Below are 6,151 nucleotides of genomic sequence, written 5' to 3' on the forward strand. Positions count from 1 at the left end.
GGGCGCTCCCAGAGCCCCCGCCACACTGAGCCTGCAGGAACGGGCTCTCTCCGACCCCCCCCCCCCCGGGAACAGGTCCAGATCTGGGGGTCACCTGGGCCTTCTGTAGCCTAGGGTATCCTGCCCCCAAAGACCCTGCCCCAAGGAAGGGGGGAGCTTCTGTCATGCCCACCTGAGCAGGAGAGAGAGGCCTTTTCCTTCCCACCTGCACTGGGGCCGGGTGCTGCACAGACCCCGACCCAGATCCGGGCCCCCACTGGGTCCCCCCCCGACCGAGAGCCGGGCTGCCATTGTGCCAGGTGCTGCACAGACACAGACGGAGAGAAAATTCCCCCCACCCCACCCCACCCCATGAGCGCAGAGGCTAAATATACAAAAAAGTGGGAGGGGAAACTGAGGCACGGAGCAGGGACGGGAGTTGCCCGAGGTGAGAGGCGGAGCTGGGAGTAGAATTCGGCTCCCCTGGTGCCTGTTTCCACATGCAGCTTTGCTCACGTGGGTTGCCCATGTGGGTGAGGAGGAGGCCTGGAGGGCATGGCTGCGGCCTAGGAGCACGTCAGCCCCTTGATCCGGGCACGTCCCCGTTTCTCTTTGGTAACAGCCTCTCCTCCTCTGCCGACCCAGGACCTGGCTGCTGCGGTTCCGACCCCGGATCGACCCCTCGGGGTATCCCGGCCACCTCCCCCCACGCGGGTTGGACTTCACGGACGATCTCCGTGGGATGCCGACAAGACTGACGATCTCCCAGTGTTGTGCCAGCCTTGGTGGGTGGTGCCTTGACCCCCACCTCTGAGTTAGGAGAGCACTGGTGCCCCCCACTGGATGGGGGGAAACTGAGGCACGAAACGAGAACACGCCAGAGTAAATCAGCCACAGAAGTGAGAACAGAACCCAGGTGTCCTGAAAAGCTGCCCCCTACCCACTTCCCTCCTCCCCAGTCATGGGACAGAACAGAACCCACACGTTCTAATTCACGGCCCCTTCTGCTCTACCCACTAGCCCATGCTCTCTCCCAGAGCTGCGGAGAGAATTCGGGAGTCCTCATTCCCAGCCCTCCTGCTCTAACCACTAGGACCCACTCCCAAGTTGTGCTGCATCTCGCTGCTCACCTGCCTCCCCCTGGACACCTGCTGCCCCCAGTGCCTGACTCAGGCTCTGGCAGGCTCCGAGCGGGCTCTGGGATTCCTGATCGGAGCACGCCCCCTGCCGGAGGAGACTCCATGAGCCCCAGCAGCCAGGCCAGAGGGGAGCAGCAGGTGCCAGGCACTCAGCAGTGGCTGCTCAGTGCCAAGCAGCCCCCGTCTGCTCCACCCACTACATTCCTGGCTGTGAAAGCGGCTGCTGTCGCAGCCAGAATGGAATTTCGATAAGCCGGAGGGATAAGGGCCGCTGGGACCCACCTGAGGGTGGGGCTGGGCCTAGCTCTGATCACTCCCTTGGAGCTGGGCTTTGGTGCTTCTTGGAGTGTGGGGGGAAACTGAGGCACAGAACAAGAACGTCTCTGCTCCCACTGATCAACCGCCCCCTGCAGTCGCCAGGCTGGGGCTCTTGTTTATGGGCAGTGCTAGAGGGGTGAGCCACTCAGCTGCTGCTCCATCTATTTCCCTGCATAGGGAAGCCCTCCAGCCTGGTATTTGTCATGGTGTGGTAAGAACACGGAGCAGTGATTAGTGCGCTAGCTTGGGATGCAGGAGACCAAGAGCTAATTCCCTGCTCTGTGACTCAGTTTCCCTCTGTGTGTGTGTAATTGCACTTTGCTGAGGCTGTCAGACACTGGACGGGGGAGGGGGCGTCCTGTAAACACCTCCCATGGAGAGCAGCTGGGGCAAAGGGGTGTTAAAGGTAACGGCTCCCCTGGGACTTAGGGGATGTTCTGGTGAAAGGCAGCATGGCCTAATGGGTAAGCAGTACCTGAGGACTTCAGGCCTGGATCTGGTTGTCAGCCCTGGGAGGGGAGTATGATCTAGTTAAAGTGGGGGAGGGGGGATTAGAGGCCACATGAGTTAGCTATGGAGGGGGCAGGGCTGGAGTCAGGACTCCTGGGTTCTCTTCTTAGCTCCAGGAGAGTCATGTCTAGTGGTTAAAGCTGGGAGCCAGGATACCTGGCATCTGTTCTCAGCTCTACAAGTGGAGCAGGATCTAGTAGATTAGAGCAATGGGGGAGGGGCATGTTCAGGGGAGCAGGGGTCTAATGGCTAACACAGGGGTGTGTACGAGTCAGGGCACCTGGGTTCTAGTCCTAGCTCTGCTACCGATTTTCTTGGTGCCAGTGATTGCCCCTGCCTGTGCCTCAGTTTCCCCTCTGCAAACCAGTGCTAGTGAGCCTCCCGTGCAAAGGGCTTCGAGATCCAGGGAGGATGCAGGACGTGTGTCAGAGTGGGGTCTGATTGTGCCCTCAGTGTTTCTCTGCTGTGACCCAAATCACCCAAGCTAAGGGACCGTTCACTCTCTGGCCACGATTCTGCTCCCAGCTCATGTCCAGCATCCATCCATGGATCTCAGCAAGGTGACGCCAGCGTCACACCAGTGCCCATGACTCCAGCATTCGGCCCTGCTGGTGCGATTGCTGCGAACGGAAGCCAGTTGTGCCCTGCAACGCAGTTTCCGTGTGGTCGGTGGCCAGGCAAACAGCGGTTTAGACCCTGGTGTTCGACAGCTGCTAGGCCCGGCTGGCCCCAGCGAGTCACAAACGGCTTTGTCCCTCCTTCCCAGCAGCCCAAGGCACCTGGAACCTCGCTGCGCCCAGTTCACTCCTCCGGCAGGCCCCAGGCCACGATCTGCAGGAACCCAGCTGCTCATCTGGGCCTGGCTCACTTCTCGATTTCGACCTGATGACTTGCAGGAAGAGAGAGCCGGTACAGGAAGAGGAGCTGGAAGCCTGGTTTGGAGAGTAAGGTGTGAGGCTAGTGCTCCAGAGAGCTGGTTTCCAGAGCCAGCTCTTCTGAGGGCTCTTCGAGTGAGTCATGGAATTGCGCCCTGCCTCAGTTTCCCCTCTGTCAAGCTTACCAGGGTAACTGGTTAATGAGTGGGGGACTTGGCTCAGCTGGGCTAAAGCAGCTCCCTGCTCACAGCGCAGGATCACAGTTAGCAGGCTGAACGTTACACTGAACCGCTTAACTTTTTCATTGGGATTTTCACTCCCCTACTACCAATTGCCCTGACTGCACTAGCTTTGCCATGTGCTAGCTGAAAAGAACCCTTAGCGCTCCTGGTAAGCAGAGCAGAGCATTACCCCCATTTCACAGAGGGGGAAACTAAGGCACGGAGCAGCCCTGTTTCAGGGCACCTCACATGGCTGGGAACAGAATCCAGCTATCAGAAGTCTCAGTCCAGAACACTATCTGCTAGGCCACACTGCCTCTCCAAGAGCACCCCTTTCTCCCGAGTGAAGACCAGGCCCATGTAAATGTGGACTGGGGGCCCCTGATCTCAGCTGGGCTCTGGAAGAGCAGCTTTGTGCCACAAGGAACCGCCCTCATCATCTGTATTGCCGTGGGAGCCCAGTGAGGACTCCACTGTGCTAGGTGCTGTACATTATTTATTAGGTGTATTACGGTAGCTCCCAGGTGTCCCTGCCATGACCCAGCAGCCCACTGGGCAAACACAGAGCACATAGACTGTCTCTTCCCCAAAGAGCAGCCAGTCTGTGTATAAGACAAGAGATGCCACATGGGGACAGACAGACAGACAGACGGAGGAAACAATTCGGTACCCGTCAGCGCCACACGCAGTGGTCTCCGCACGCCAGCAGCCTGGCCGTTGTCCCGATTCCTGGAGGCATCCCAGGGCAAGGGAGTTTTAAGGGTTTGAAGTCGGATAACGTGGGGGCTTGGCAGATGTTCACAGGGAGGCGAAGCAGAGGAGCCAGCATGAAAGCCCAGGCCCTTGAGAATACGGAACGGCCCCGAACATTCGGTCCCCAAATCTCCGTGTGGCTCAGGGGCAGCTTGAAAACTGCAGTGACGGAGGCTGGCGTCACGGGTGGCTAGAGGCGGGCGCCGGCCGAAGGAGATGACCCGCAAATAATCGGTGTAATAAGATGTGGCTGGCACATTGGGAGAACCGGAGAGCTGAGGCGCTAAGCCCCTGCTTTCTGCCCAGAAAAGCCAAGTGGCCAGAGTACGCGTCCCCCTGGGGGCCCAGCACCGCGAAGGAAGTGGCACTAAGAGGAAACTGGCTACAATGTGAAACTATTTACAAAGGCAGGCAATGCTGGGAGTCAGGTCGTATCCAGCACAGCACTCCCCCCAGCTGGCGCCCCAGAAGGGCAGTTGTGACAAACCGGAGGGGCGGGTGGTTAAAAGTCAGGACACCTGTGGCAGGGGAGTGGGATCCAGGGGTGGGGAGGCAGGAGCCCTGGGCTCCATTTCCAGCTCAGGGGCGGGAATGGGGTCTAGCGGTTAGAGCAGGGCGCAAGGATAGGAGCCTTCAACTCTACCAACCCCTCCCTGTATGACCTTGGTCACGTCCCTTTCCCCGCCTCCCTGCACCTCAGTTTCCCCACCCGTAGAAGGACGGTCAAGCCAGGGCTGCCATGCGCATAGGATCCTGGTGCGAGGAGGCTGCCCGCCCCCCCCCCCCCCCGATTTCTGGAGGAGAGGGGGTGACCCTGCCGCTTTAAGACCCAGCAAAGTTATACTGCTCTTTGCTGTTATCCCCGCCCGGCGGCCGATGGGTTAACAGCGGCTCGCCGCGGGCCTGGCTCTTCCCGGCTGCAAACAGCTGGGGGGGGCAGGAGGTTCCTCCACCAATCGGGAGCTGGGAGGAAGCAGCCCGGAGGGGGGTGATCTTTAGTTTCATGTCTTCTTTCTGCGCCCGAGTTGAAGCGGACGGGTGCACATGCATCACTCCAGTGGGATCTTTCTGATCCTCCCTTCCACTCCATGGGTCCTGCCAAGCCGCCCCGCGGGGGAACAAAACAGCCCATTGAGGGCATTGCCAGGGACTTGCGGCAGCAGGGATTAGACCCATTTATGAAATCGTGTCCCCAGCAGCGGGCATGATGAAACACTGCAGCCCCCGTGACCGGCTAAGGCACTGCAAAGGGATTAGCTCGGGCGTCAGCAGCCGGGGTGCGGGGCCAAGAGCAGCCTGCGGGCGCGGAGTCCGGGCAAGGGAGGTGGGGCCATGCAGAGATGGAGCCTTTCACCTCAGCACAGCTGCCGTACCCCAGAGGTGGCTGCATTTGCGTGCTGAGTGAGCCATCTCTGTGCAGCGTGGCTGTTAAACAGCTGCCGTGCCCCACCCCAGAGGTGGCTGCATTTCCCTGCTGAGTGAGCCATCTCTGTGCAGCGTGGCTGTTAAACAGCTGCCGTGCCCCACCCCAGAGGTGGCTGCATTTCCCTGCTGAGTGAGCCATCTCTGTGCAGCGTGGCTGTTAAACAGCTGCCGTGCCCCACCCCAGAGGTGGCTGCATTTCCCTGCTGAGTGAGCCATCTCTGTGCAGCGTGGCTGTTAAACAGCTGCCGTGCCCCACCCCAGAGGTGGCTGCATTTCCCTGCTGAGTGAGCCATCTCTGTGCAGCGTGGCTGTTAAACAGTTGCCGTGCCCCACCCCAGAGGTGGCTGCATTTCCCTGCTGAGTGAGCCATCTCTGTGCAGCGTGGCTGTTAAACAGCTGCCGTGCCCCACCCCAGAGGTGGCTGCATTTCCGTGCTGAGTGAGCCATCTCTGTGCAGTGTGGCTGTTAAACAGCTGCTGTGCCCCACCCCAGAGGTGGCTGCACTTCTATTTCGGGTGATCGCTGGCTAGTGTGGCTGTTCCACAGCTGCTGCACTTTGCCCCTCTCTTCACCCTCAGAGGTGGCTGTAGCTCAGGAACGAGCAAGTGCTCTCATTGCAGCCTTCCTGGGAGTCTGTTAAATAGCTGCCATGTCCCACCCCAGAGGTGGCTGCATTTCAGCACATAGCAGATGATCATGCCTCCTCTTGGCTGTGCACCTGCTAATTAGCTGTCACCCCCCACCCCAGAACAGGCTGCATTTCAGTGCTGAGTGAGCAATCCCCGTGCAGTGTCACTGCTTGATGTTAAGCAGCTGCCAAGTCCCACCCCAGAAGTGGCTGCATTCAGCGCTAAAGCAAGCCGACCCCCCCTCATGCAGTCACCATCCGCCACCCCGCAAGAAGCTGTATTTCAGCCAGGGCAAGTCATCT

The sequence above is a fragment of the Pelodiscus sinensis genome, chromosome 19, assembly GCF_049634645.1.
Source record: "Pelodiscus sinensis isolate JC-2024 chromosome 19, ASM4963464v1, whole genome shotgun sequence".
NCBI classification, from domain to species: Eukaryota; Metazoa; Chordata; order Testudines; family Trionychidae; genus Pelodiscus; species Pelodiscus sinensis.